The following is a 10626-nucleotide window of genomic DNA, read 5'->3' on the forward strand; positions in this document are numbered from 1 at the left end:
TATATATATATATATATATATATATATATATATATATATATATATATATATATATATATATATATATATATAGCGATGTGCGATCGTCTGAATGTATCGTGAGTACGTTAGAAAGCAATTCCTTTGATTTTCGATACACACAGCCGATGCTTGTCGCGACATCTATTGCACTTCTCATTACACTCATTACTTCTCATTAACATCGACTCGCTTAAGGGAATGCTGAAGCTGAAAACTTTACTGATAGAATACTGACATTTTTCTACAAAGTTTATGTCGTATTGGCTACACATAATTACAAATGTTTTTACGCAATAAAAGTACGTGCAAAAATAAATAGCATTATTTGATATGTGACGAAAAGGAACAAAAAATTTTTAATGTAAAATCTCAAGCTGTCAGTCAGCGTAATATTTGCCTAATTTAAAATTTCCGCAGCTTGTACATACCGAAAGTGTGAATGCTCCAATCAGAAAAATTTTGAAGAACATTGTTCTACCTTCGCATCTGCATTTGGAAGCTCAAAAATATCGAAAAAGTTTTCAAAAAGGTTTCTATACATATATGATTAGGTTTTCCGTTAAATATGGTAAAAGAAAGCAACGAACGTTCAAGTAAGTTCTGTATATACAAGAAATATGAAAAGGATAGCGACATCGATTGTATTCGATTATATCGATATGATTATATTAATAAGGATCGTCTCTGCATTATCGACATTGTTCGATTTCGTCTTCGACTCCAGCATCCCCTTAAGTAGAATATTATTGTACTTTGCAAATTCATTAAAGTATTATCAGTATATTAATGTAATATCAATATATAAAAATTAATATCCGCGATCGATTTCTGCCATTATTTTATGTACATAAATATTATGCTATAAAATTGTCAAAAAATGAATACTTTATGAGATATTGTATGTTTTGTACTTGAAACTATAAGAATAAAATATAACAAATATCTTGGAAAGTAATCATTTTTTGTCGATTTAACTTTAGTACTTTTATATGCAGAATGACCGGATGAATCGATGTGTATAAAAAAATTAGATAAATTTTTTTTAATATCATTTTTTTTAATATCATTTTTTTAATCAATGATCTTCACATGATCCCAACAAAGTTATTGAAGATCAAATTATTAACATCGTAAGACGTCCCCTTTGAAACCGTGTAAATTTTGTTTGAAATATTTTTCGGTGGAACTCTTAATTTTCAAGAAATTGCAATGTATCATTTAAGTATCAAAACAGAACATCTTATATAATATTCTCTCAAATTAAAAAATTTTTTTCTTGCAAATTCCGCAAATATCACACTGTACTGTGTCTTTGCTTTCTGTCACAACCGATTACTGCATATACAACTCAGTAGTGGCTTTCAATTCTGACAACTTGAAGCGTTGTAACTTCATTAAAAAGTTATCTTTATTAAAAAGTGCGCAAACCGTTTAGCAACCGAGTGTATAGTTGATTTGCAAGTCGATTTGCATACGTTTTAACAAAGGAAGTTACAATACTTCAAGTTGTTAAAATTAAAAACCATTGCTGTCATGTATGCGTAGTAATCACGATTATAAAAATATATGAAAATTACTTCTCGATATATATAATGTTCCCTTGATTTAAAATAAATTCTTTTTTGCAAATTTCACAAATGTCATGTACTGTCACTTTGGCTTTTGTCATAACCGATTATCCCGCATACACTTCAGCAGTGGCTTTTAATTCTGACAATTTGAAGCGTTGCAACTTCATTAAAAAGTTAACTTTATTAAAAAGTGTGCAAACCGTTTAGCATCCAAGTGTACACTCATTTACAGAGCTGTTTAAATTTGTTTTCTCTGACGCACTTTGGAATGCAGTTGCCGCCGAATGGTGGAATTCATTTCTAAGTAATTCTCATAAGATAAGTCTCTTTATTGTATGTCAGATTATTTCGAAATCTATTGAAAAAGGAAATATTCTACAAACAGATATATGCAATTTTACCTAAACGCTCGAATTAAAATGGCTCCAAAAACCAAAGAATTGAGGAAACGCGTTTAAGAGGAAATATAAGCGCGGGATCCTCAGAAAAATAATCTCGGATAAGGTCTGCGAACGTACGCTAATTATGACAAATCCCGCTGTATAGCATCAACACTCGGCCGATGAGCACGACGGCGTTTTCCGCGCTATCACGCGAAGCTGTTCCACTGCTCCAACTACTCGTGTCCGGATATTTAACAGTCGGTTGCAAAGGCTCTGCCTAGGTGGTCCTCTTTTTGCCGGCGTAATCGCCAAAGCTCCGTGAAGCTCAAGAGACGGCGGTCCGCCTTTTGCTTTTCGCGCGCGAAGGATTAACTCCATCCGTCCGTTCCGCTCGAGCTTTTTCTCCCGCACGCGCGGCCGAGCGGGGGCGTAAGGGTTGCGGGCAGGGGAAAAAACAAAGAAAGAAAAAAGAAAGACATGACGATGGAGAAAGGTAGATTAGGGGGAGAACCACGAGGGAGAGGAAGGTGGAAGAGGAAGAGGTGTGTACGGCAATGGAGGAAGGGGGCAATGGACGAGAGATCTTGAAGAGGGGCTACCGGGAAAACGAGCGAATTCACGTTCTCCATCGTACGCGCGTCGCCGCGAGTAAAGTATTCGCCGACCCCCCCTGGAGGGCTGTCTGTGGCAACCCCCTTTTTCCTTTTCCACTTACAGGGCATATAATTCCCCCTACGCCCGTGCATCATACACTCACTTATTTTTGCGCTACAATAAACCGGGCGGACGTGGTGGTGGGTTAAGCTCGGGGGCGGTTAGCGGCATGGTGGAGAAGAGAAGGGGCGAGAGAGAGGAGAGAGAGAGAGAGAGAGAGAGAGAGAGTGAAGGGGCTTGGAGAAAGGGCGAGAGAGGAAACACGGTCCTGCGAGCCCACGCCCAGATAAATTATTACTTTCGTCCTTCGTGAAGCAATATCTGTGCTAATAGGAAATCACGAAGGGCTTCTGGGCCTTCCTGCCGGCGCGCCTTTTCCTTCTCTCTGCGAGTTCCCTTCGCAGCGAAGCCAAACAGCCAGTCGGCCGGCCGACAACGGAGACGGGAGCAGTAAAGAAACGGTCTCTGTTCTTTTCATTGCGGCAATAAAAGCGAGGTGAGAGATTACGATCGTCGTGCGACGGCTTCTATTCATGATGGCTTCGTGGCACATCAACTCGCGGCAGGTGGAGAAAGTCGACACGCCGGTGAACGGGCGCGGATCGCATCGGGTACGATCGTAATTTGCCGGCGTGGGAGTTCGCGCGTGTCACGTTATACACAGGTTATGCAGGGAATTTTCAACAAAGTCGAACGCGAACTCTCTCCGACAATTTCTCCGTTGACGCTCGTTTTCCGCGTGCGCCCCGAATATTGGGTAACACCACCAATTATGAGCTGAGTCCCAATTTCGGGTCAAACTTGGTTTATTAGTGTATTAAAACAAGTACACATTACAATGAAAACATAGAAAGATTTTTTTTTTATATCCCTTATAGTTCTTTCACAATTATATTTCAAGGTCACATTCACAAACATTTGTAATGTTCAAGAAATCTAAAATATCAATTGCCTTACCGACTCTTTAGATTTATGAAATTGTTAGAAGGTTATGCTATGCACAGCGTGTGTAATTATTTTACACACGCTATAACGATGTGAACATGGATATTATTAGTACAAAATTGGATATCGTATAACCCATTATACAATCGCGTTATATTTGCTAATATTAGGACTTACGCATAAGAAATGTTTCTATATTGAGAGAAATTATATAGAATATTAACAATTAAAAAATTAACAAACGGATATTTCGAATTAAAATACCGATGAATTCTTGTCCGATCAGAAAACATCCGATGAAAAATATTAATTCATAATTTTTTAATTGATTTATCTGATGAAAAGCTATTATGATCGGAAATATTCGATAAAATTTAATCGGATATCCTGATTGGAAAAATTGATCGGAATTTGATCGGAAATATCAGTTTGTTAATTTTTTATCAGATAATTTCTCTTAGCGTAATTATTTTTTTATAATTTAAAATAAATTAATTTAAAGTTAATATTTTTTGTTATAAAAGTTGTGTTAGCTGCTTATCAATGTTTTAATGTTTATTCAGCAAATTTACATAAATGATTGAAAGTTACTCTAATTTTAAGAGGATACCAAAATGAATAACAAATTGTTCATAACATAGAGGCGATTATCATTAATGCAATTGCGCTATTCTTTTCGATTTCTTATAGATGTAGATTTCACATAAATAATTTCACATAAATAATGTTCTACTTTATTTTATCATATTTAGAGGCAAAGATAATCATGCATATATAGAATTCTTTCTGTAAACTTCTCGTATAATTTTAAATTTCTCTAAATTTAATTGTAAAAGTATAATAATGTACTTTGAAATTTTCTTGAGTGAAGCAAATACACGCCTGATGTATACAAGTTGTAAAACTTTTATATCAGATAAATATTTATACTATATAACTGTCAGTTTGAGATATAGAACTGTCAATTTTTAAATTTTCGTTTTCGTCACATATTTAGCAATGCTCCAATTTATTTTTGTACGTCCTTTCATATAAAAGCATTTGTAATTCTGTGCAATCAATACGACGTAATTTTTATAGGAAATAAGTATTTTGTAAGTAAAATTTTCAAATATAATACTTTTTAAGGAGACAGGACCGAAGTCAACGAGAAATTCCTAAAATGTTGATAACATCGAGACGATTTTCACTAACACATTCACGCTATCCTTTTTGTATTTCTTATATATAAGTCTTATGAAAATGTGTTACTTTGTTTTGCCATATCTAACGGAGAAGCAGGCACATACAAAAACATTTCTGCAAACTTTCCCGATATTTTTAAGTTTCTCAATATTTTTAGGTTTCTCAATTCAATATAGTACAAAAGTAATGTTTTTTGAAATTTTTCTGAGTGGAGTAAACTCACGTAAACTTCGATATATACAAGCCGTATCTTTTATATCAGGCGAATATCGACTTTAATTGACTATATTTAACGGATTAATTTACGCTCAAAATGTCACCTTTGAAATTTTGTATCGTTTATGTTGCCGTTATATTTATTGAGCAATACTTCAAAATTCATTCTTGCATGTATTTTTATTGTGAAAAAACATTTGTAATTCTGTGCAATCAACATAATTTAACAAAAAGCAACAGTAAATTTTGCAAAAAAGTCAGTATTCTGTCGGCCAAGATTTCGACGCCAGCATCTCCTCAAATAACCCATAATTGGAATCGTAACCTTAATCGTACCACAAGCACAGAAGAACCAGTGACAGCATGTGAATTAATATCGAAGAGGTCGGCGCGCATATTTCATTAATATCCTCGAAATATATTTCGATTGTGCGCGCGGATCCCTTCGTTCCGTGTACATTATCTCTCTTGCGAAATACGAATTATGTATATTTCACTCGGCTATAACGCGATTTTATTGCGATGATATTGCCACGCGAATGACGTTTACACCTGTGGAATTTCATTATGCGCCATCTTTTTCCGTATGACATTGCGCAATAAACGCACGGGCGGAATGATATTTGGAAATAAATGTTCTTGTTATCGCCAATAGAACATCCATGGCAAACTTCTACTGCCTCGTTTGAGGCGGTTTAATGAATAGACTATAGATTCTATTATCTGCCGCACGACTCTTATGACTCAGAACGTTGCACGAATGAGAGAGGAGGAGGGAAGGGAGAGAGAGAGATAAAAAGAGAGAGAAGGGTGGGAAGCTCCTCGACATATTAAAACTGCAATAGTTAAATTAACGGTATACGGGCGTCTAATGAAACAACGTCGCGCACTATGCAATAAAGGGTTGCATTATATTTAATATTTCTACATCATCGACACAGCTCGCTTAACAAAAATCAATTTCTTATAGATACGAATAAAGCAACGTACGTATTTCTCAATAAGTTATGAGTAAATATTCGTAATTTTATATTCGGCAAGAGCAACGAACACACATACTTAAAATATAATTTCTCATTTTTCCGTTATGGAACGAATGCAAAAAGTTATTTATTTTGTTCCAATTATTCCAGCCTCGATTGAGTACCATGAAGGGCGTTAAGTATTATTTAAAATTTATTCACCCGGATGGCATAATTTATTATACATTCCGTATCAAATTAAAGAACACGCTCCCATTTTAATACTGCCGCGCATTAAACACATTCGTTGAATCTACTCAGTAGCCGGGGAGAAATTTTAAACGAGTATTAAAAAGAGTCTAGACAGATTTTTCTACTTCTGTCAAAACCCTAGATAAGTTTCAAGTAAAAATTAATCGAGGCGGGCCCTAAGAATATAATGTCCCTAAAACCCTAAGGAATGTCTCAAAATAGCCTTTGTAAGGTTCAAATATGGCCCAGATAGGCAAATTCTGAATAGAATTTCATGAATAGACCATGAACTAGTGCTGACGTAGATGCTCCTAATTAGATATTCCTTCGTAGGACCCAACTATGGCTCGAATAGGTAAATTCTAAATGGAATCTCGCGAAAAGGTCATGAATTAATATTGACGTAGAAACCCCAAACGAAGTTTGTGCTAATAACGTTTGATCAGGGACAGTTAATAAATAGTTTTAGTGAAGAAGTAATAATAATCATTCATTAATAATTAATGATTAATAATTATAAGGTAAATATTGATGAGTGTCTTAACTATAAATAGTTCAGATAGATATCTAATTCAATTAGACATACCAAGATAAGGTCTAGTTAGATTTACAAACCTGGTTGCACCAATCTTATTTTGGCTTTAAGCGAAACTCTTAAACATATATCTATCTTTATCTTTCTTTCTTTATTCTTCTTTCTAATAAATAAAGACCGACATATATTTAAGTCTCGCTTAAAATCAAAATAACGTTGGTGCAATCGGATCTAAACATTAATTTATATGCCTAATTAAACTCTGACTGAAATAGCAAATTGAGATGCTATTTTGATATATTTATTTGAGATATAATAAATTAAATCCTTAGCATGTGTGTGTTTATTATTGTACAACATTTCTTAAAACTCTTTTTTTATTACAATATTCACACACACATTATAGTTTTTCTTATTATTATATATAATATTATTATTATTATCATCAAAATCACGTTTATCAAAACATCTTTCTCTTTTCTCTGGTTAATTTATCTATTTATATTTTTTATATAAAATCGCAAAAACATTTGTAAATATTAAAATTCATATTTACTTTAATTATTTAATCGTTTCGCTATCAATAGAACATATATTTTTCCCACGATTAACAGTAATAACATAATAATATTAAAAATAATAATAAATTCAATAATCAGCTTTTTGGCAAACAGAATAATCAACTGTCACTCTATATATCATCGTTGGGATAAATATACTCTCCCAAAAACCTCAGTAAGACATCAATGTCCCGGCATTATCCTTTTGACACTAAACATGAAATTTTTAATTTTGTTTGCTAAAACTATATTATATATTAATATATTTAATGAAGTGAAAATAAAAAAGGAATTGTATCTTTGAAAAATAAAATTAGTAGCAAAATTAAAGTACAAATTATTAAAAGTTAAAATATAACACTCAACAAAATATTGACCTTAAAATTATCAATCATTAACTATTAATGAATAATCGTTTCTTCATTGAAATTTTTCAGAAATTGGATTTAGACAATTGATTTGCTCCTTGACCAAATCTTATTAGCATAAGCCTTGTTTGGGACATCCACATCAATATTAATTCATGACCTATTTTCGAAATTCTATTCAGAATTTGCCTATCTTGGTCATATCTGGGCCTTATGAAAGCATATCTATTTTGAAGCATTTCTGGCTAGAGTTATTATATATTTAGGACACGTCCCGATTAGTTTCTAACCGGTGATAATACGAAAAATTGTTATAATTTTTCGAACATTTAATGAAAAGAGAAACAAAGAAAAAAGTTAAACGTTTTGACAAGGGGTCAATAACTACGTACAATAGAACTGCCGTAGGCGAATTGCGAGATAATTTCCCGACTGAAATCACTGGACGAGCGTCAGCTGGTTACTCGGAAAGTGACGAATCGCTGGCCGCCCGTAGCCGTGCTGTCACGAGACAGTTTTTCCATTCGTGTGCCTGCAGGAAACGGTGGAAAAGCTAGAGATAACTAGTCGCGTTTGTGTACTTCGGGAACAAAAAAACGCAACGATACAAGTCAGAGCGAGAGAAACAATGGGAGAGAAATGAAATGGGATCCTCGTCTCGCCGTAGTTCGTCCCTGCTATAAATCTAAAGTATATTAAAAATAATTGTCTCGGGCTTGTCAGTTCTCCGTATTTGCGTCACGTTCGCTGTCATAACGGTGTTTTCTTCGCAAAAGGAACGAGCCGGTTCTCCTTCTCCGCGGATTTCCGTAATCAAAACGATATCGCTGTGATATCTGATAATCGTTCCCGGCCGTTGGATCTATTCCCGGTTATGCCGACGTAACGCAACTTTGACGCAACTTCACCAAGTAATTCGAGCGCTTCGGGCTGGGATCTATTTCCGCTGTCATTATGGATTCGAGCGAAAAAGTCGCCGTGACGGACGATAATATTGCTCGGCGCGCAAAAGTCCGCGCGGACTCACCCGAATTCTTATCGGCCACGGGAATCTCACGGAAGTGTCGTCAGGTTAGGTCGATCCGCGCCACGAACTCTCGGCTATTGGATGTCCGGGGGTGCTACACACAGATGTGATAGGGGTTTGCGCGAACGTAACGCCTAAAGTTAGGATATAGATACAATCGTGAGTAAGCGGACGCACTTGACTGTAAACGGCGTAAACGCAGCCACTGTATACCGTATCGGGGATTATACGGTCATTCTAGCGTGGCAGAACCCGGGTTCCTCGAGACTAGCGATATTGCGTACGTAGCTACTGGCTGTAACAACGAGCGCTACACTCGATAAAGTGTCCGTTTTAAGAGACTACGCTAGATGTTCGATAGGAAAATTTTCCATGTTATGTGTGGACGTAGAACTTCGCTACATTTATTAAAATTGGAAGTGTATTCGTACAGCTCTCTTGATACTCAATCTTAATGAAAGACAATGGACCAATGAGTGCAGCCAAATCACGGAGATAGGCCGATGTAAATATATGCTGAGAAAGAAGTCTTGTAATAGTTACAACAAATACATTTGACTGAGCGTTTTAGTGTAATATTTGGTGATTAGTAGCGAATATGGTATGACAGTCGGCAACTGTCCAGTAATAATTATAAAATAATTAGTAAAACAAATTAGTAAACAAAATTTATTTAGTTGAACCAGTTGAATGATTTGGTAAATAATATAAAATAACTTGGTGATAATTACAAAAATAGTTTGACTATTACCAAACTGGTCATTTCGTATATTTATCACATAATGTGCTAAGTACCACTATGGCAATATGGTTTTATTTAACAAATTGTTGATACTGCAAATTGGTGATACATAAATCGGTCAGAATCACGAAAGTCATGAAGTTTTAGTAAGTCCAAATTTGAAAACAAATTAAATTTGCTAAAGAATAAATATTTGTTATACGTAGAAATTCGAAATTTAACAAAATGGCAGAATTTTCGAAATTATAAATTATTTTCCCTTTCTATTGCTTTTTACTTAGTGTCTCGGGAAAAATATTAATTTTGAATTTTTTTCCAAAGAATTAGGTTCATTCTCCAGCAAATTTAATACAGTTTTTAAGTTTTCCGATCCTATTTTTTAGATTATTACATAAGTTGTAAAGATACAATATGTTAAAATATGTTATATATATATATATATATGTGTGTTAAAATATATTAAATATGTTAACATTTCTATTTTTTCTATAAAAATATATGATATAGATATGTAAAATAGAATTGGATAACAATATATTTTCACTTTAACCTTGAGTCACAATAAAACTTTACGTATATAATTTTGAATACTCTTAAAGTACATATATATATATATTAATATTAAGATTTCTGTCAATACTTTTTAATTATCTTTTCCTTTGTTAAAGATATCATACATTTTTATAAGTAAAATATAAATATTAGCGTATTTTAAATTTCAATTTTTTTTGCACAAACTATTACCAGTTTCATTATCCTATTTTATTCACTGGTCGCTTATCTTCAAAGCCTTTGCAATATCTTTCTTTGTTTTTCTATTTTTATCCTTTATTTGTCACAATAGCGTTTCTCAACCACGTTATTTGAGAATACATTTGCGAAGCGGCATGTTATTCGCCAATTTGATTACAAAATTAAATTTGCAAACAATTCGCATTTCGATGATCTGCCATTTGATATCCACGATTAAAACACATATATACGCCAATTTATTTAAATATCGCAAGAAATTCGTTATCCGCATTGGCGCGAATTGCTATACTAAATTCAATTTCGCGCAACAAATGTAACAGCTAGTGCAAGTGGGTCGAGTTCGGCTTTTGTGTATACACGGAATCTCGAAGAACGAGAGAGAGAGAGAGAGAGAGAGAGAGAGAGAGAGAGAGAGAGAGAGAGAGAGAGAGAGAGAGAGAGAGAGAGAGAGG

The 10626-nt window shown here is 34.3% G+C and overlaps 1 protein-coding gene across 1 annotated transcript in view; it reads left to right on the top strand.

Moving 5' to 3' along the window:
• LOC116849878 (teneurin-a) overlaps nt 1-10626 on the top strand; it is a 585779-nt gene that overhangs the window by 848 nt on the left and 574305 nt on the right. The gene's annotated exons all lie outside the window — the stretch shown is intronic.

This window comes from Odontomachus brunneus, unplaced genomic scaffold (genome assembly GCF_010583005.1).
Source record: "Odontomachus brunneus isolate Ranch 3 - 2012 unplaced genomic scaffold, Obru_v1 Obru_scaffold_127, whole genome shotgun sequence".
NCBI lineage: Eukaryota > Metazoa > Arthropoda > Insecta > Hymenoptera > Formicidae > Odontomachus > Odontomachus brunneus.